The sequence below is a fragment of the Lepisma saccharinum genome, chromosome 7 (assembly GCF_977018435.1).
Source record: "Lepisma saccharinum chromosome 7, izLepSacc3.1, whole genome shotgun sequence".
NCBI lineage: Eukaryota > Metazoa > Arthropoda > Insecta > Zygentoma > Lepismatidae > Lepisma > Lepisma saccharinum.
The window spans coordinates 3,193,027-3,215,118 of NC_139235.1; the positions used below are offsets into that span (position 1 = coordinate 3,193,027).

Below are 22,092 nucleotides of genomic sequence, written 5' to 3' on the forward strand. Positions count from 1 at the left end.
AGATAGGTTAATCGGGACTCGACATACAGTTTAAAGTTGGATCAGAACCACTGTGCAACGTGCCTCCACTGGGTATCGAACCCGGGACCCCTTGATTACAAGGCGACGACGCTGCCATCGGGTCGGGGAGGCCCCATTGTTGTACTGTTTGTGACCGTAATAATTGATTTTGTTCTGATGGCTCTTGCACTGGTAAAGAAGTATATTGCAATGTATTGGAAAACGATAAAACTTTCATTCTCATAATCCACTCTGGAAACCAATATGGCGTTTGGGAGTGAGCAGAAGAGAGAGTGTCAATATGTAATGCCACCATCATGACCATGCACAATATACCCCCTCATTTTCCAGTCTCCCCAACCCTTTGGTCCATTTTTCTTCCTCTCTTTTCATTGTCTTTACTGATCATCCATTCGTTGAAGAATCTTCGTTCTGAAACCAGACCTCTACGGACGTAAATGTCCAAAGCCTGATAACAAGTATCACGTGATCAAACTGTCTCCGTTTCTTTCCTTGATAAGGAGTTGTTTTGGTGCTTTTAGCGTGCGTAAGGGAACGCGTTTTACAAACGATGGCACGCACACCTCACTCCCTTTGTCTCTCAGCGTGTGTGTGTGCGTCTCCAAGATCCTAGCCAACAGAATTGTCTTGTTTACTCTGGCCAAATTAAGGTCATCCTGATACTAGAACGTCATCAAACGAAATTGTTTTTGTCGTTCAATTTGTGTGTGCTTTGAGAAAACTTTCAGGGGCAAGTGTAACACCGAGAGGGGACATTGAGCGTGAAATGCCTGTTCCTTTATAAAGTTGGAGCTGCGTTTAAGGTAAGTTAAGGTACAGTTCCTCGTGCATATATCACAGTGCCATGAAGGCACATTTAGGGGATATTGGGGTAGGGCGCCACACATTCTTGATCTCTGTCATTTTGGAGGTGATGTAATCAGCACCAGGCTCCGTCCGCCCCCAGGTACCCATTAATTTGATGCTGGATGAGTCCCAGAGCCGCTTTTTGCAGGGACATGGCCTGAAAAATCCGACCTTAGATCACCCACCCCGGGAATCGAACGCGGGTCTCCCAAGTGGCAGTCAGACGCCCTACCTACCGACTCGACGACCGTGGCTCTTAGAGTGCATATTATAACTGCATTCAAATGTTGGCTTATACTGTTTCTTTTCCGGGTCAGTGAAGACTGCAGTTGGATTAAGCTGCTCCACATCACGAAGGAAAAGTGCTAAATTTTCTTTTAATATATTTTAACCACTAAAGTTTAAGTCCACTTTATGCGCAAATAGGATAATCGGGACTAGATCTGCAGTTTGTATGTGCCTCCATCAGGTTTCGAACCTCGAACCCATGAATACAAGGCGTCGCACATGTTCGGATTCTCTGTAATTTTTTTCAGGCTGCTTCTGTTTATATATTGGGCCACCCCGGTGTTGTAGTGGTAACCTAACGTCGTAGCCTTGTAATCAAGGTGTCCCTGGTTCGATACGTAGTGGTTAGCACAGCACTTTAAACTGTAGGTCCAGTCCCGATTAGCCTATCTGTGCACAAAGTGGACTTAAAGTATCATCAAAAACATGTCTATTTTGTTGTTCCACGCCCGGAAGACAGAACTTGCAACACAGCAAGCGGAACAAGAAAATGTACACACAATTTGACCACGATGAAACTAGACAGGTTTTAACAAGGATAAGATGAATCTGTACTTGTATAAATCCATATTTCGCAAGAGGTAGCGGGGGAAAAATAGAAAAAAAAAGAATTAGAAAAAATCATTGTTTCAATAAAGATACCTTCGGACAAGGGTACTTCAAAGTTAGTTGTTATCTTAAGGTTAAAACAATATTGACTCATCTGACTTAGGTTTGATAGAAAGAGAAAGGGCGGGTTTCTTTAACGTGCCCCCCCACCCTCCGTCACGCACACCCAGAACTTTTCAGTAATACTTGTTGGTCTGCGGTGCTATAATAAAGCTATGACGTACTGGCTTTAAATTTTTTATATATTAAATTGAAAATTGGCTCACTCGTGTGGCTTCTCGGCATTATAAATACACACGTAAAGGGCTAATGTATATATTAAGGATAAGGGTTCTAAATTGCATCGCAGTTCTCAAAAATAAAATGTTTTCAGATAGCAGAGCATTGTATGTGAAATACTTCTCATTTGTATCTTACATTCTCCTGTATTTCTCTCTCTCTCCCCCTTTATTTCTTCTTCCCCCTATCAGTTTCTCTCTTTTCCATGTTTTTATTATTTTCCCCTCGCTGTCCCTCTATTTCATTTTCGCTCTCTCTTTTCTATCTCTTTCATGTTCTTTTCCTCTTCTTTTCTCTCCTATTTCTTCTTCGGATCTCGTGTTCTCTCTTATTTGTGTTTGTTTTCCTTCCCGCGTCTTCTATTTCTTCTTCCCCCTTCTCTGTGTGTGTGTGTGTGTGAGCGGGTGTTTCGTTTTTCCTATTTCTTTTCTTTTCTTTCCCTTCATTTTCTATATATCTTCGGTCTCTCTTTCTGTCCTTTCCATTTCTTATTTTCGTCTTCTCTATCTCTCTCTCTCTCTCTCTCTCTCTCTCCGAGTTCCTCTTTCTTTTTATCTTCCTTGCTTGCATTTCTCCTTTGAAGTCTCGATAGCTTGGGGCGTTGAGTGGTGGACGCAAGCTCTCGCCACCGAAATTCCTGGTTCGAGACCTCGCCTGTGCGTGGGTGTTCCTCGAGTCTTCATGAATTTCCTCTGATCTTCAAAAATATCTTCAAAAAATAAAAATATTTCCTCCTGTCCATTTCTCCTCTCTTTTCTTTCCTCTCTCTCTTCGCACTATACTGTTACTGAATACAGTGGCGTGCCCAGAATTTTATAAAGGGAGGGGGTACGTATGCTTTTTTATATATATATACTCTGTTCCGGCTATCTCTGGAGAAAGGCCGCGCATAGTGGCAAAGAGGAGGGGCGCAGAGCGAAGCAGTACAGCTCACCGCTCAGGAGATGATCCCCAACGGAAGTGGAGTGACGTAGCAACAGGCAACTCCACTATTTGGGTTGGGGGACTGCACCCTGCGTGAGAAACACTCGTGGGCTCGTTTTAACGTGCAGGGACGCAAGTCGTTTAGGGTTATTTTTCCCAGGCGTCCTCTTTTACCCAAAAAAACAACAACTTTTTCGGGGACCGGTCGGCCGGGTTTTTAGGGAAATTTGGGAATATCCTCTTTTCTGGGATAAAGACAACTGCTCAACTTCAAGATTAGTAACAAAATGTTATTTGTAAATAATTGTTAATATTGTCTCCCTTTTCAATTTCAAAGTAAGAAAATACAACACCCTCAGTTGCACCTTTGCGCCTCTTATGTTGTCACCGCCGTGCCACGTGACGTTTTGATTTCAAAGCATTTGTCACATTCACCGCAGCTCGTGGTGAGCATCAAGTTTCTAATATGCGATATGCCGCGGCTTACTTTGATTTGAGTTTCATGACAGAATTCACTTATAAACAATAATTTTTAACTGTGCTTTTAGTGACGACTTCCAAAAATGGTTTCCTGACTTTAGGCCTGGAAGACACAACTCCGAGGCAAAATGTCAATTTATGCTATTCTTTTAATGTAAGAGACCAAGTTTCACAACCGTATAATATTACGAGCATAGTGAATAAATATTAGAATATTCAGACATTTGCTTATAATGAGACCAATTATTAGTTATACGGAAACGGTGCCAAATTGTTTTACAGGGGTGTGTGATCTATAAGCTCACCAAAACATCAGTAAGCACGAAACTTGTGTTCTAAGTGCTGCATCTTCGTCGAAAGTTAACTTTTTGTAATCTAAATATGTCCTGTTCTTTAAAGTTTGTTATCTGGTAACCGAGGAGCGTATACTCTACGCCAGCTAGGCTATCTGCGAAGCCTGAAGTCTAGAGTATAAAATTCAGGAGAAAAATTGATCAGAAATTGTAAATATTATTATTCATATCAGTGGCTGATTCTGGAGTTGGCAACCTGATTTCCTACGAGTTGGCAACCTGATTTCCTACGAGTTGGCAACCTGATTTCTTAATTGGTAAATTTATTTCTATGCATAGCCTAGGACCACGTGACAGTGAGATAGCCCAGATCTTGGGCTCCAGCCTTGCCGCCTCTCTTGTCTCTCTCACTCGTCCGTCAGCGCCAAACCCGTCAGACTGGTCCGTCCACGTTTTTGCATTCCACATTCGTGGTTGTGTAGTAGCTTCCAAGGTGCACAAGCATGCAAGAGATTATTTGCTTTTTGTTTTGCTCTTTACGGACCGCGACCCGATGCAAAGCTGCCCGTGCCTGCTACCGTGTGCCTAGTTCCGACACGAATATTTCATCAATCAATCGCCAGTCCCCCTTCAACATGCACCAGAAGTTAAAAACAATTTCAAAACCAACTTAAAACCTCAAAAGCAAGGCACGGAAATGAAATGGACATGAAAAGATTGAACATAGACGAATATGGTGGAGCTGTGTTTACCGACTGTAAATCCAATCTGTGCCTAATATTGAATTTAACTCTAGCTTACCCGAGGAGGGGGGGGGGGGGGCTGTCAGGCCCACCAATTCTATTTTTTCGATTTTTCAACTGTGAAAATTTTTATAAAAAATTACAAATAAATTACATTGTTCCCCAGGGTGTTCCCAATATTTCTGTATTACTTTTGGAGACAAAATGCACTTGGTGGGCATATCTTGCGCCATCTTTGAATGCCTGTTATTCTCATGAGTACAATTTGTTGGTAATGATGGTAATTTTGGTATTTCTCTATATATATAAATTGATGGTGTGTGGGTGTGTGTATATTGTTTCTTCCGGCATAACTCTCGAACGCCTGGAGCAATTTCAACCAAACTTGGTACGCGTATCACTTGCAATCTGGAAATAAATACTGTAGGGGTAAGACAACCATGGCACCCCTAGGGGTGCGGTGGGAAGAGGTCAGATGTAAAAATAATCAAGAACCACCGATATTAAATTCCGTGACTCTATGCAATCCGCACAACGATAGTGTTTCTCGGGTTGTCTAACATCCAGGCTGTGTTGCGAATGGAATCCATAGTTTTCGTGAACCTCCCAATGGTTCAACTCCAAGTTCATCACCTATCGGCATTGGGGGGTGAGAGGGGGTGAAAAATAAAATTCCACAAATGACCTAGATTAGTGTTGAATCCATAGTTTTCGGAGTCGCTAAGCTAATTGGTGACATTCACGATCACATTTTACACTATAGTTAGAATTCATTATTTTCCTGTCTAATAGAAGATTGGGATAAATAAATACCCAGGGAACGCCGGGCAATCAGCTAGTTAGTATAATTAATGAACATCTCCACCTCTATAAATAAAAAAAGCATTAATGAAAAATTGTTTCTTGCGAGTTTTAGTGAATGGTAAACTATGTGTGCGCAATCCCTTTAAGTTTCCTCCGCACTACCCCCTTTTCAAAACCTATTTTGAACCGAATTCGCTATTCACTCTCTGTTTGGGAGGGTAGCAGGGTGGGATACGACTATTTTACAACGGGGGGATGAGCTAGAGGCACCATCGAAGTCCATACAGTAAAATCTTGTTTTAATCTCCGCTCGAACAAGCCTTGCTTTGATCCCCATTTGTATAAGTGTTCTCGATGCAACTTTACGAACAACCTGTACATTATAAAAGCTTCCAATAGGTTTCGTGGAGTACCTTCGGTTCCTTGCAGTCGCCAGATCTACTTGCAACCTGAGTCTTAGGCTGAAGAGGGAGAGAGGACTGAGCCAGTGGAAGAGCCGTAACATCATCCAGCCTCTAATTCGAAAACATCTATTGAAACTCGAGAAATTCCCGGTGGGTTATTAAAAGGCTTCAGATATCGGATGACGTCAAGAGAGTATGACGTTTGCAATTACTATAGTTGCACTGGGGAGGGGTGCTTATTAGTGCGCAAAAATAAATGAGCAAGAAGCTGCATTAGAACATGTGCTGGGGGGTATATCGTATGTTTTCAAAACCTCTCCTTGAGTGTGCACATATACTTATTTTCTATACATAACCGCGTAGACAATTTGGGGGCAAGGGGGCGTTTGCCCCGACTCAAATTTGTTTATTTACTTCGTTCTTCTGAAACTTTTGGCTAATCTTGAAGATGAGGATGAATGATGATATGATGAAATTGATGAAGGGACACTCACTAAAAACAGCCCCGCCCAGGCGGGGATTCGAACCCGGGACAGATGTCATCGTAGCGGCCTGTGCAAACCACTCAGCCACGGAGCTCGGCTGCTAAAACTTGCCAAATCATAAACATTACCCTTCATTTCCTTGTTCCTCGGGCCCAAGGAGGTTAACAAAAATACAATTACTTGCAAATGTTAATAAACAAAAAAATGGAGGCCCCCGCCAAGAAAACGCGCTCGATCACCGAGGCGACGAAAGACATTAGTTGCAAAGTAAGAAACTGCAGTACAGCGCAGTCCTCTCCTAATGAACATTTGTCATGGGTAAAGTTATTGAACGCTCTCGTGCCTCTTTTCTAATGGCCTCCAGCACACGTGCAACTCATCATATACGTTCACAGAGCGTGGCTGCAGCCCCCCAGTCCATAATGGCCACGTAGGAAGATAAATCTAGCAGAACTGCTTAAATGTGACTCGAAAAAGTAGGGAAGGGATATTTTTACTGTTTCCGCCTGCAAGTTGACTCGATGGATTCGTAATGGCTGGGTTTTGCTTCAATAGTTTTCGCATTGTATTGCGACTTGCAAGTTTTACATGTATCCTCACACGAACATATACACGTATCCAATACGTGGGTGCATTTAAAGACATACGCAGTGTGCGAATTAGCGGAGGGGGTGCCGGGGATTGTGTGCGTAGACTTACACGTATTTTTGCAGTCATTAACCTAACCTAACTTTTGAGTTTGAGTAAATTGGTATGATTTACTATTTTATTTCTAATTTCTCTCTCTCTTCTTGTCTAAAGAAAAAAAAACAGTTTTGCGCACAGACTTTAAAGCTATCAAAGTGGCAACGTTCGATCAAAATATGTGCGCAAAACAGGTCAGTGAGATTTGTGCGCAATCCAGGATCTAAAGTGTGCGCAATTCGGTTGCGGCGAAAAATAGACGTAGAATACACATAGAATTCCAGGAATTCAAGGAATTCCCGGTGAGTAGCCACGCCTCTAAAAAAAATTGAATTGAAAGTATACCATTTCTTAACTAGATAACAAGCACAATTCAAAAATCATTCGTGTAATGATGCAGCCATCAAAGATTTCCCTGCCGAAAAGTATGCAGCCTTGAGGACTAAAGAACGACACACCATTCTTCAACTGACTAGCCTCAACAACAGGCTGTTCTCCACTTACGATCTCAAGACGTAGCGCTTTTATTTTACATGTAAGTGTTCACAGGTTAAATGGGATTCCGTGGACGAGACGCACGTGGGCGAAGCGCCCAAAGGGAATTCGGTGGGTCACGTCGTGGGTTACTCTTCTGTACAAGCAACTTGTATATTACTAGAATGACTAAGCCTAATCCACAAATACAGTCAGAAAATATACAAATATTTACAAAATGGTATCCCATCTACAGAGATAACTTTTACTTTTCTGTAGAATAGTACAACCAACTTGTACAAGCGGCCTCGTGGCCTTGTCAATTGTCATGCTATAGACTTAAAATGATGGCACCATATTTAAAAATGTATATACAAGTACAATATGGCGTTTTTCGTGTCGTGTCGCACAATATGTCATAAGTAATTACAAAATGACACCGTTTACAGAGATAACCCTTATTCTAGCTTCCTAATATACGCCAGTGTACGTAAGCATTTCAGCAAATCTCCTTGCAAGTACATATTCAGAAGCCTTCGTATTCGTTGGTCAACCCTATTAATAGGGACACAAATTTATGGTAAATAAAAACTGAGGAGAGCGGTAAATAAAATGTTAGATCAGCGGTATATACCAGCGGTGGAAAAAAAAATTGCACACACTTTTTCATCATGAGAGGAAACAACATACAAAAGAGCTATAACTTAATAAACTACTTCATTTTTATATACTGTACACATGCACAAGTACTTAGCTGTCCAACCAAAAAGAAAACATCAACACAAAATCACTTCATTTCTAAATTGCATATCTCAAGTAAATTATTCATTGCATGTATTTAAAGGATATCCTTGCTGTCCAACAAATAAAATAATCACTACTGTACATACACAAACACATGTTGAAAATCACATGATGGTAAACAAAATTCATTCATGACTGAACACCAATGACACCATTGTTTCCCTTGATGTGCGGGAACAGACTAATCTTATCGCTGCTACAGCTAGCAAGTTCAACGAAACTGGAAGTTGAGTAGACATTCGGCGGAAGAAAGGAATGCAGCTTGACAGGGAACGAAGTTTTCGAACTAAGATTATGTGCATGGGAAATCCCAATTTGCAGCGTCTTCCTGATGTGATCGAAGATAAAACGTGGTAGGAAACTTTAGGCAAACGTTTCGTTACAAATCGACAGTTTGCGCGCGCAACCTCGATTGCCGGTTTTTGCGTGTTTTCTACTTAATTTGATGATATTTCACGGTTATTTCGCGAAAAAGCGTTCATTTCGTGGAAAAGCACACATTTCGCATTACTTCGCGAATAAAACTCCTGCATATTTCATCATTGGGGGTGTATTTACTTGCAGAATGTTCAAAATTGAATCTTTTTTTCACATTTCGCGATTTCGCGCATCGCGAAAATTCAATGTCCCTACCTATTAATAATATTCACGGGCTCAGGTTCAGTCCGGGTTAGCCTCACTGTGCATGAAGTGAACTTAAGTCACCAAATCCATTAATCAGTCCATAACAATATTGTTTCTATACTATAATTATAATAATAATACTAATAGCACTCCTACGACTGACAACTCCTCCACTCTACTATGTTAGTCATACGACCGGTTCCGCGAACCGTGCAGTCAAGGCCACGAAGTCAGATGCGCTTCAACCACGGCATCTTAGATGGTCGCTAAGTTTTTGTGTATAAGTTTGGGTTAGCTTAGAATGCAAATGTGAAATCAACCGGGGTCTGAACCTTGGCATTTCAAAAAATAGAGAATTGTTGTAGTGCCAGTAAAGCTGACGAAAACTGCCATTAAGATTTTTTCGGATCTTGAGTTATTGACTTTAAAGAAAGCAAAAATCCAAAAATTTGACGACATTTTGAAATCTCTAAACAGCTGTATATCAAAAACTATTGGACCTAGAGAGCTCAAATTGGTGTCATTCTCTTCTGCTTTTAATGAGCTTTAATTTGAAATGCAACATGACTGAGGTATTTGAAGTTTGTAATTTTTAAAACACTTGAAATAAGTTTTTTTGAAAATCTCAAAAACACCATTTTAAATTTTTTTGAAAAAAATATATGCTCTGAAGACATGAATTCACTATTAGTGTGCAAAATTTCATAATGGGACGGCAATGGGTTCGTATGGAAATTATTTTTTTGTTGTATTGTAATGGGTGCGAAATTTGCTAAATTAGTTGACATCCATGTTAAAAGCATAATTTGAGTTGTTGATGTTGAAGACTTCATATTAGTCCATTTTATAATTTTTGGACTACAAATAACATTAAAGTACATAAAAATTATCACTTTTAATATCAGGTAAGCAAATTGAAAATGTACGAGGGAAAGTCATTAATAAATTTTATTCAAAACTTCATGGAGATTTAGGCACAACAAAAATTTGTTTCAGCACTCCAAAAGGTTCCTTAGCAACACGCCATAAAGGTGTCATGACGATCGAGCAGGAAGAGAAAGAAAAGCATTTTCTTCTATAAATCAGTGGTTCTCAACCTTTGTGTGCCCGCGTCCCGGTAAATTCGTTTTCTAAAAGTCGATGCCTCGATACCAACAATTGTGCTCTTAATTAGCGTACTAATTTTGTTTAACTGTATGCGTTAATTTATATGTACCTTTGTAATTTATTAATAGATACATTATGGAATAATCCTGTGTTTCTCAACCGCTGGGCTCTGACGTCAATTATGCCATTCCGCGAAAGGTTCCCGTGAAGCTTGAGACTTGCAGCCAGAGCTGGCAACCACTGGAAAGATGACCTTTCGTTCGTCTCTCACTATATAGTAGGGTGAAAAGGGTAAAGTGACTTGTAGCATGAGGTGAGCTTTGATTTCTCAGCTCGGGCTGCAAGTCGGTTCACCCTTTCCGCTCTATCTTGAGAAACACTCAACCGTTAAAATTCAAATTCCGAAGCTACACGGGGGAAAAGGGGAGCAGTCCCCTCTCAGCAGCTTTGATTTGAGGAAGAATATTCGATTGTCGCAAGCATCCGTGTGCTTTGCGCTTCATAAAGATATTAACAAACAGAAATTTTCTCCATAGATATTTTCTTCTAGAACAAAACACAAACGAAAACAGAAAATTAATGCAAATAAAAAAAATTGGCAAACGCAGAAAGCTACAATTAATTTAATAGTAATAGCCTTATTTTTGAATAGTTTAAATAATACTGTCAAAGAATGAGTTTATTGTAGGTATACATTTATTTAATGCTTACATAATGATAACAAAATAACAGTAATATTTTAGATTAAATTGCTACATGATTTTGCAATGTATGTATTATGTTATGCAGCAGTAAATTCAAATATTTCTTGCTTAGATGGATGATCTGTGCCTCAGGGTACCAAAATTCACTGCATTGAATACATTTGAAGTTGTGAAGTTGTGTTATCGGGGTTGGTTGGGCCCCTGACTCTATGAAAACTGAGTAATTTGATTTGTGGCAAGAATGAATAGAAAGTGGCTGTGCCTAAGCGTGTCGCTTGTGTCTACAACTGCACAAGCAATTTTGACATGGCTCAATGATTGAAGTTTTGTTTTCATGGGCGTAGCATTCGATACGTTTGACTGAGGGGATTCGCTGTTCCCATATTTCGTATTGTCAGATTTGTGTGAGGAACGTTGCCACGAATTTTTCGTTTGTCACGAAGTTGTAGATCGAAGTACACACTGTATATAGTTTGTAGCAATTGCCTTAATTGGTTCTAATTTTATCAATCCCTAAGTTCTTATTTCGTTAAATACTTCCTCATGTGCGCCTAAAAATTAATTATAGGTTTGAACTTCTTGAATGATGAAAGCTACTTCTACCATATTTTCAAATCGCTTTCATTTTTTTCCACATGTTCCTACCAAAATTTTACTTTCACTAAATCCATATATATCCTCCAACAATTTATTAATATTATTTCACCTTATGCTGCCATCTATGATTCATTTGCAGAAACCAGGGTTCTCTACGGTCCAGAACCCATTTACGCTTGCTGATTTTCTCTCCTGGACCGGAATTGAATTTATTTAAAATCCTGGACCTTTAATAACCTCCTTTCCATCTCTTGTTAGTGTTTCCAATATGAAACATCTGGTTTAGTCATGCTTACATAATCAATATTAAATTTTTGGCGCTACTCAAGAAGGCCAACCCGGTTTGGCGCCCCGAGCAGACGCCCGGCCGCTAAGCCGCCCCTGGTCTAGACAGTAAGTAAACATTGTTCAAGTAAATGTATTTTGTGTGTGTGTGTGGGGGGGGTGCAAAGTATTCTTGTCTCATGTAGAGAATTTAAGCAACCTCGTTTAATTGACCATTAGTATGCGAAAGCAGCATTACGTTTTTGTTACCTAAGAAACGAGAAATGCATAGAATACAACGTCAGCTGTTGTCTTAACGAAATAGAGTAGAGATCTTGTAAAAGCATGTAACTACTTTTAAATTACGAGCAATTGTAGGACTGAATAATGTGTTGTAATTTTCTGGCGCTTAGCCTGAAGCTAATTATCTTGCGCTGCACCAGAAATGCAGCTCCAAGGTCATAGTAAAATGTTTCTTGAGGGTTTTCAGCTTGAGGTGTGTTTCAGTAAAACTACACGTGGAGCGCTGTGCACAATGTAAGCCAATGCGAGATAAGGTAAGATAACATTCAGGAGCTTCACTTCGTACAAGGCGCCTAGCCAAAGAATGTATCAGAATACAGCAAACGGCAACGTATTAAGTAGGGGGTAAGGGGGCTTGAGACCCTCCAGTTTTCAAAATTAGAAAAAACTAGGATTTTATGAGAGAGGTTACACAGCATAAGCTTTACGAGTAACATTTCCCACCAATATTTAAAGCTTTTTCTTGAAGGAGGTGTGAAAAAATTCATAACAAAATATAATAACTATGTCGTTTAGTATATTAACTGCAATAAATGTAAGCAAAGAGAAAAAAAGAAACATGGCTTTGATGGAAATTTACTCATCCGGAGGATGGAGTAGAAATTATGTAATAAATTTGGAATAACAATGGGTTCTTTTTATTTTTTAACATCATAATTATTATTGTTGATATTATTTCCAGGGATGCATTTAGGGGAGAGTCCAAGGGCGTGCCCTGTACTAAATTTAAATTATGAAAATATACTTGTTTAGCTTTGTTGTATAATCAATTATTTGTACGCTCGTCACAAAAAGTTTGTAATATTGTTATATTAGGTAATACGTAGGTGATAGGCACGGTGCCATATGTCGGCGAAAAGACAAGAACGTCCACCAGACAGATACCACGTGTTATTGCATTCCAAGGCCGTGTCTATCACCTATTGTTTAATATAATAATATTCCAAACTTTTTGTAATGAGTGTTCCGCCGAACTTATCGGAAGGCAAGGATTTTATTGGGATCATGCGGCTTTGAAAGAAAGTACCAAAGATTTATGCACACTACTACTTATGATAAAATACATAAAATATTAATCAGGAACTTTACTTTTCGTCAACTGCATCCAATCTTTTCTTTGTTTTTCAATTCCTTATCTATCTGCAATTAATTTCCTTGTCAGGACAGTTGTTTTTATACAAATTTTGGCGATTTTAACCACACGTAAGCTAGATATATCTCTATTATTATAATGTTTTTTTTACCGATCCATGTAATAATAATAATACAATATTAGTTCATTTACATGCTTTAATTAATATTATTTTAATTTAAATATTATAATTATTGTTTCCAAGATACTTTGTCTGGGCCCCTAGAAACATGTGGCCGATAATTTCTACTGAAGTTTTATCCATGGGCTCACCTCCCCCGTACAAAAATTTCTGGCGACGCCCGAACTGCGTCATTCAATTTTCAAACGCTCTTTCTGAACGCACCCCAAACTGTCAGTTAACCACTACGCCGTTGGGAGTATCAGGGGATACCGATAAAGTGGCCCACACAATTTATATTTACTTCATACTGATAAAATGTGAAAATAGACTTATTTTATACGAGACTCTCTCCTCTCGTTCCCTGGAAGTCGATATTGAAGAATAACAGCATGTTCTTTGCCTCGACCAACCACAAGAAATGTCAAGTCTGCTCAATCTCACTCAACCTGGCAACATTGCTTGTCACGAAGAAATGTGAAGAAGAGATCTGTTGACGAAACCGGTTTTATCTTATCCGCTGAGCGGAGAATGAGATTGTATTTGAAAGGCGGGTGCTGGATACAGACGCAGTTAAGGTTAGTTAATAACATGTTTGCCTTGAGGCAATAACTATGTCGAACTTCTATCATTTGGGAATTGAGATGAACAGGGGCGGCATTAATATTTTGCAGATCGGCGGTCAAAGGTTTGTATTGCACCAAAGAAAAAATGAAATTGCATTAGCTTAGTTCAAGTGATCAAGCAAGCCCTTTCGTTATCATACAATATTGTTTTGGAATTTTCTTTTTCCTTTTACGTCGCTTTTCTGCCACTTTCGCTTAATCGTTACGATTAGAATGAATGATGATTTGATGAAATTGATGCAGGACTCGAACCTGGACCGTCGTTAATGAGACCACAGCAGTCAACACAATCAGCCACCATGGTGACAACCACAAAATATTAATTGGACAATGTCAATTGTCTATTCTAATACTACACATTGAGAGAGCGTCTTTGGTTAGTTAGAAATCACTACATTTTTAGTGCGCGAAAAAACTCTGGGGTAGGAATACTTCTGGATAAAACTTAAGTTATTTTTCAGTAAATCGTACGACTTCGCTCCAGTGTTGCCACAACCAGTAAGCACGATATTCCTTTCCTAGGTACAAAACTTCCCTTCATCATCCAAATCAAATTAGAAATTTTAATTAATTTTAAATTTTAATCTAATCGCGTTACTGGCTTACTTATATTCTGTTATTACGTTTCGATGTTATTTGCCGTACATTCCAATACGAGTGACCACTTTAGAAAAATAAAAGTTCTGTTTATCTTAGTTTTCTAACGTACATTTAAAGTAAGGTTATCTTGTCAACCAATGATCGGCTATTGCCTTCAATTGACCCTCCTGTATGCACCTGTCATGGATAACTAACTTCGTGTTTCCTCGCGCGAATGTATATGTTGCATTTCTTCATTTGTTCCTGCATTTTGTTACAGACTTTATCTCTCGTCATCTCATTAAAATTGGCCAAAGTCGACAGTCTTTTGTTTGACAGGGTCAAAGAAGAAGAAGAGAAGATCTCTCGTTAGTTCTACTCTTTCTTCAAGAATATTTCATTTCTTAGGATATATCCGTCCATTCTGCATATTCTATGGACGATCTATTTGCCAGTCTTCTCTCGAAACGTCATTTACTAATCTAGCCATTTGACCTTGAAAATTCTTTGGTGGCACCTCATTTCAAACCCTTCCAAACCATTGTAAAGTCAATTCGACGAAACTAGAGGTTTCATAGATTTAGCCCTATCTCTTAGCGGGAACGTTGGATGCCAAAAGGCAGATAAATTAAGTCAGTACAATATTCATAACCATTAACTCTTATCCTGTTGGAACAGTACCAAAGGACGCAAAATTTCATTTCACAATCTACAGAAATCAGTAACCTTGGAGATACGCCATATTTGACGAAGATTTCTAAACCAGCATATCAAATCAAATTATCTTAAGTTTAGTTTTTATATTTGTTTGATTTAGTCGAATGAATTTCATTTCCTGTGCTGTGTTGACCTGATACTGTGTATAGCCTACACAAAAGTTTATTTGGAATTGCAAAAAAAAAAAAAAACTTGGTCGAAGTTACAAACAAATGAAGCACTCTAGAGAAAATCTGTGTTCGTATTCGAAATCGGAATTTGAAAAACCTAAGAATACACCAAAGTTATTCATTTAACAAAATCAAGCAGTGTTATTCTTATTAATATGTTAAGCAGTAACGGTATGTAAAAGAATCGCGCACTTTGGCGTGGCGGTTGAAATGGAGTATATTTTGCCTCCGGGGCTTCCTCCGCGGTGAACATTTGTCAGTGAGCGAGTGGGTGGGATTGGGGATATAGGCTATATACAGGGTGTCTCAAAAGTAATAGCGCAAACTGACACAGCACACAAATGTCCAAAAGATATCCACTGGATATCTTTTGGATATTTGTGTCGGAATTTCTGGATATCCAATATATATCCAGGAATGTCCAATTGACATCCACTGGATATGTGCTGGATATCCATTTGTCCGCATACGTGATATCCAAAAGATATCCAGAAAAGATATGTTTTGGACATTTTCGGATCACTTTTGGACATCAAGTGGGACGTAATCTGGACATTATGCTTTGATTTAGACTTTCTGTACGTACTTTGCATATTGTATGAAGACGAAAAGTACAATTCTTGACCTCATCTGGATATTATTTCGATATGAAAGGATGCATGCAACAGTCAACCACCAATGTTTGTTGTTAATTTTCTTGCTCCCCCTTAAAATAGGTACTAGTCAAGTTGGATAGTTCGAACTAACCGATCTGTAACTACGCATTGGTAATGAGCAGGCTGGAAAGTTCACATGAACTAACCGAACAGACGTGACATATAGCTCCTGATTATAATGTCATGAAAAGAAGGGTTGGTCATGGGAGATTCACTTTTATTCATTGCATTACATTTTCTTCTCATCCTTGTACGTCAATGTTCACACATCTTTCGAAGGATATTAAAACACAATGTTTCATTATATTTATAATCAAATATACCATTGTTTGTGTTACGCAAACTTAAGTTTCTTGTATACATTTTGCGAGTGCCATCTAGTGACTACAGGTAACATCATCAACCACATAATGTATCCACATTTCACTTCATAACACTGTATTTCAGTTTTATTTCATTTTGTCATTATTGTTTATGTCTAACGAGTATCTCTATTGTTATATTAAATGGGTGTGCCTATTGTCATATTTTTAAAAAATGTACCCACCCACGCTAAGTACCACATAATTACTTCAAACTTGCGTCCAGCTTACCATATCAAGCTTGGTATCGTAAGCTTTTGTACTATCTGGGTATATTCCTTGGAGATTTGTGATGCTATAAGCGAGCATTGGCCCGATTCTTGTATGCAGTGCATTGTAGCGTTTCTGATTCTAAGATTTTAAAAAGTTTCAATCGCTAATAGTAGCAAATAACGAGACGCTCACTAACAAGGAAAACAGTCACAAGCTTCTGATTCACTCTAGCCTCTGGCGTAAAACACACGAACTGAAAATGATGTGCATAGGAACGGGTTTTCCCGGTTGAGCTAAGTAGGATTTACTCGATTTTAGTCTCAATTGTATTGTAGCGTTTAGTAAGACTAAATCGAAATTTTCTGATTCTAAGAAGAAAAATATTAAATCACTAATCATAAGTAAATAAGTTGAGAAATGCTAATGCTTCAATGCAATTATTGTTTCAATTACAAGATAAAGTATAAAAAAGTATACACAACGGGAATACTATGACAATTTTCTAGGGGTGTGTAGGACAAAATTTTTTGGGTCGGGACGAGAATTTTTTTAAATCCTGACATTTGGGACGGGAAAAATTCGCCATTTACCGACAAAGTCGGGAAATTTTCGGGATGGGAAATGTTCAAAATTTCCCGAAGCTCTGGAAATCTCGAATTCTACACGTCATTTTCACTTTAAGTGATTGTTTTCGCATTTCTGGTACAAAAACGAACAATTTTCGATAAGTTCCGGATAAATTTACAATGCAGAAAACGTCTAGAATTAACGAATTTTAAAAGTGACCATTCGGTATTGTCCGACTGCTCGGGATCCCGAAAAGTCGGGAATTTATTTCCCGAAGTCGGGATTGGGATGGGAAACTTTCCCGGTCCCGACTTTCCGGGATCCAGTACACAACTACCATTTTCTAATATTCGAAACACATCCTATTTTTGTTCATTGTTGGATAACAAGTTCGGGATCAGTTCTAGACATGTATTAGATATCCAGAATTGTATGTATTTTGGATATCCAGTTTTGGACAAGATCTGGATATGTTTTGGATATCCAGAATTGGATGTGTTTTTGATATTCAGTTTTGGAAGAGATCTGGCGACGTATTGGATATTCGGAATTGGACAATGTTTCTTAAAATCAGTTCTACCCACGTTTAGGCTGTGTATTAGATATCAAGAAATTGTCGAGTTTTAGATGTCCAGTTCTGGATATCCTAAGACGTCCAATGGATATTGAGAATTGGATATCCAGAAATGGATATCTAATGGACATTCAATGGATATCCATAATATCCATGGATCTGATCTGGACATTGTGGATAACCAATGGATATCCCTTGGAGATTTGTGCTGTATGGGAGGGGATAGTACACGATAATAGAAGCAAAAAAGTATCAGTAAACATGGGTCTGCAAACGAGCCGTTTTCTAGATAATCGGGAATGTGTGATTACAAGCCGCCACTGACTGCATTGTTTGTTTGTTGACTGATTTTCTTTGAAAATCCGTGCGTACGAATAAGAATGTTACATACTGTATATTGGATGGACCAAGCACTTTATGTAAGGAATGGATTTAGGCAAAACTTCCAACTCTTAACACCGTAACTTCAACATTTCAAAAGAGAAGTGCTAGTTACGCAGTTCTGAATATGACAGCTATTGAGTAGTCCGGAAAGGAACAAAAACTTCCTGCACTGACATCTAACAACACAAAGCCAGAATGCATCTAAACCAAACAGACACTGACAGAGGTTCACATGTGGCTAAATAAAGAACGCACGTTTGTAGAGGAACAGAAGGATTTATGATTCTATTAGATAAGCATGTTACTACTGCAAAGAATCAACATGAGTGCATAAAAAGTGGTTATTTGAAACCTTGTCACACTTGAGGCAACACTTGAGGCAGATATCAGCCGAAGGCATATTCATGTTTGCTAAGCACATCTGCAGTAACCTTGACTAAAAAGAATAAGTTCATAGATGAATCACATAACCAAGAATACATCAACGCCGTATTGAGGCACTACGGTCCAGCTCTGGATTAAGACTGACGTCATATTGAATCACTAGCGCCGCCAAACGGGGGAAGTTAAAGATCAGCCCCATAACGAGATTACAAACGACAACAATGTAACAAATATGACGGGCGGACTCCTCTATGCCAATTCCACTTTATTTTTTACGATGTAGGAAAAATGTATATGATTTTTCATATTTATCAAGATATTATTAATACGTTTCCAATGTACAGGGCTAGACGGTTCAACTTTCTTTGGAATTTGGCAGATTTGTTTTATTATAAAAAAGTGGGTGCAAACAAATTATTAATCTTAGAGGATGAAACACATTAAACTGGTTTAGTGATTGATTTTATCAGTAATGTGACATTTTTAAAATGTATCCATTTCACAAATTTGTTGACGTCACACCCTAGCGTCTAGAAAACTGTTGTAATATCTTGACCTAGAATAATTCTATATTATTCGCCAATTATTGATGATTGGACAGTATATCCGCCGAGAATTGACAAAATTATTTTTAATAAAAGAGGTCGGTGATAGATGTTCTGTATTGGGAAATTGTCCTTTGCGTGTCTTTGCCCTTTGGTGATGGGTTGGAAGACATCCTTAGGGGGGAAATGGTTGATGAGGGGGCCAAGGGAGAGGGAGGGGGTGCCAGTCATCATGTTCTCTCTCCTTTCGTCATAAGACCAGAAGCCACATCCATAACCGAGGGGTCCTCTCAGTTAAGTTGATCCCCCTCCCCCCCCCCTCGGGCCAAGTTACGATCTCGTAACTTTGGCTTATGCTTCGTCTGGGGCCCGTGCAGAATCGATACAAGAGCTTATCACAGTTCGAAATTAGAGGAACGGGTAGCTACGATACAGAGTTATGAGGTCGTAACTTTTCACGAGTTCTGGATATTGGAAGCGACACGCCTGCATTGCGGCTGAAAGTGATTGGCTGGAGTCATTCCATCCGTGTGACATCATCGCTCTCATCATGACGTTGGGCGCTGGGTTTCGCCAGGGGGAGCCACTTAATAAACCGTCCTCCGTACCTTTGGCTTGGTATGCCGTTTAATGGGACAAGTAATGTTAGACACCTGTTACGTCACAAGAGCATTTTTGTTGTGAACTGTGATGGTTTTGTCTAGCTGTGATGGTTTTGTCTAGCATGCATATTGGCATGAGTCAAAGGTGACAGGTACTTACCCAATGGCAGCATAGGTTCACCGGAAGTTCATGTTTCTCTCGTCCCCGAGGTGAGCACAAAGTCTTGTAAGTAAACACCAGCTCAATAGATGGCGCTGATAGTTCTACTGATTGACTGAGTCCTTGAAGGAAACAAATGAAAGATGTTAAGACAATGAATATTATCAATTTCTTTGAAACAAAACAGTAGATATATACGCCAAAAGAGGAAGGGAAATTGAACCTCTCCTGGAATTGAAACCACAGTACACAGACATTTGACCGAGGATAAGTCGAAGGAAAACTGAAAGGAATGATGTAATACAGAATTTGAAAACCTGGGCAGCAGATATTATCAGATTATACCTTATTGTGGGCAGATATTATCAGAATATACCTTATTATAATACAATCAAACCCTGGTTTACAAAAGCGAAAGGTACAGCCAACGGCAAAGATAATAGGTAAATTGTCCATCGCTATTAATTCTTTTTATTCCACATCTTGTGTTGTTAAAAGGAACGGAATTCTGCTGATTCGAAGCAGATGTTGTCCTGTACTTATTGACGTCTCTATTTCAACTCATCATCATCACAATGTTGAAAACAGACTGAATGTAAATGGTCATGGACAATTTGCCTACTATTTCTTTTGCCGTTGGGTGTACAAGGAATGTGGTAGTATTACTACATCGCATTCGGTCAGGACATACAACTACAAACAGTCATTTACATAAGATTCAAATTGTACAAAACCCTAATTGTATGTGTGGCAAGAAGGAAGACAGACATCATATACAGGAAACAGGCATTCTACAGAAAAATACTTATAAACTGTACAATTCCTCTTTCACAGTGTCTGGAATCGTTGATATATGAACCTAACCTTACAGTGGAAGGTTATAATGTGGAATTTCAAAATTCAAATTATGGCGTATTCTTGAAAAAACACAGATATTTGCATTTCTCGCATAGGCTGTACTGCAGTGTGTATCGGCTGGTTATTGAGAATTGAGATTTCTGCTGCTATGTGCGTATTCAAGGTCTCCGATCAATTTTAAGTTGGGGGAAGGGATTCTGGATTTTCCCTGAGTCATATAATCTCCCAACTTCCCCCTTGGCTTGCATTGTGGGGTCTTCAGACAGAAGAAGGGGAGCGAATGAGACATTACAATAAGTGTCCACACACACACACTGACACCCTCACACACGGCACGCATGCTGTAAGGAGGAAGGCGTACAGCTGGCGACGCACCCTCTAATATTGGGTACGAGAGACATTGCAAACCTCAGCGCTTGGAAGAATGAATGTCGTTCCCGCGTACCACGTGTGTGTTGTGTATCCAAACGTGTGTAGATCGTACTCAAGGTATCGAGATGACAATGAAAAGTATCAAATTATCACACATTTATTGCTCCATCGAAAATGTCACCGCAGCTTTATAACAAACAGCATGTTTAAAACACAAGTAAATATCCGTTACTACAAATCGCTTTCCACCTTTTAAGGTATTGCCTATATATACCGTTCAGTTCATTTACATTCTGAACGACCGTAGCGCCGCTCAGCGAGGTTTATTTTCGCTTATACATCTTCACTCCCTTGCCATTCCTAAACTATAAAAAATGAAACATTACTGCATTAAAACAATAAACATGGCGATGGACATTTTGCTTGGTAATACTTATGAGAGTCCTTGGTATTTATGTATTAACTATGGATATTGATAAAATAGACAAGCATCGTGAAAGATTGTCAATGAATTAGCATGATGTGATATGTGGTAGAGTTAAGGTAAAATAATTATTCATTTGAGATATTTTACAAAAATAAATTAACAGATTGCAGTTCAAAATAACACGTGAAAGTGAAACTATTAATTCTTTTTCTTTTCAACAAATGAAAGATTCAAAATTTTTTACATAAGTCTTATTTGTAACGAAATTAAATATATTTTCCAACCAATGGAGATACGAGTCATTCCATGCCAAATCAACACAGATATGTGCAATTTTCAACCTAACCATCTCCGATTTTCATGAAATTTGGGGAGTTGAAACTATACATGGAACTTAGTAACTATGAAAATTTTAGTCTCGTGCGTCTTGTAATTGTTAAATTATTCAAGGTCAAAGTTAGCAGAAATTGCCCTTTTTGAGTCCGCTTAGCTATACTAAATGTGCTGTAACTCCGCCACTATTTCGCCTAGAAAGCACAAATAAAGCTTATTGTACAGGGAATTGAACAAGCTTTCCAGTGATATATAACAAGCCTACCTTTCGATAAAAATATAATTTTGACACGTGACCTTGACTTTTGACCTTTAATATCTCAAAACATGTCATCACCAAAAATCGTGAAAAAAATATATTTGGTCCCTCATGCCATACTCTAAAACATATCAAAAAATCATTCTGGGACTGCAATGGGATCAGAAGATACAAAATAATATGTTTAACTATGTGACGGATAAAAGCCTCTTTACATGAACTATGACGAGTCAAAAGTCCTTTAACACCCCCTACAAAATGTAAAGGAGTTATCCTGGGTATAATTGGTCATGAAAGAAATAGGTTAGGCACAG

General features: G+C 38.8%; 1 long non-coding RNA gene across 1 annotated transcript in view; it reads right to left on the reverse strand.

The window, feature by feature from the left end:
- Positions 1 to 19,653, reverse strand: part of LOC145990113 (uncharacterized) — a 529,338-nt gene extending 509,685 nt beyond the window's left edge. Inside the window, exon 1 of the long non-coding RNA XR_014441931.1 lies at positions 19,530 to 19,653. This is a non-coding gene — a long non-coding RNA (uncharacterized LOC145990113). The remainder of the gene's footprint in view (positions 1 to 19,529) is intronic.
- Between the last annotated feature and the right edge of the window lie 2,439 nt (positions 19,654 to 22,092).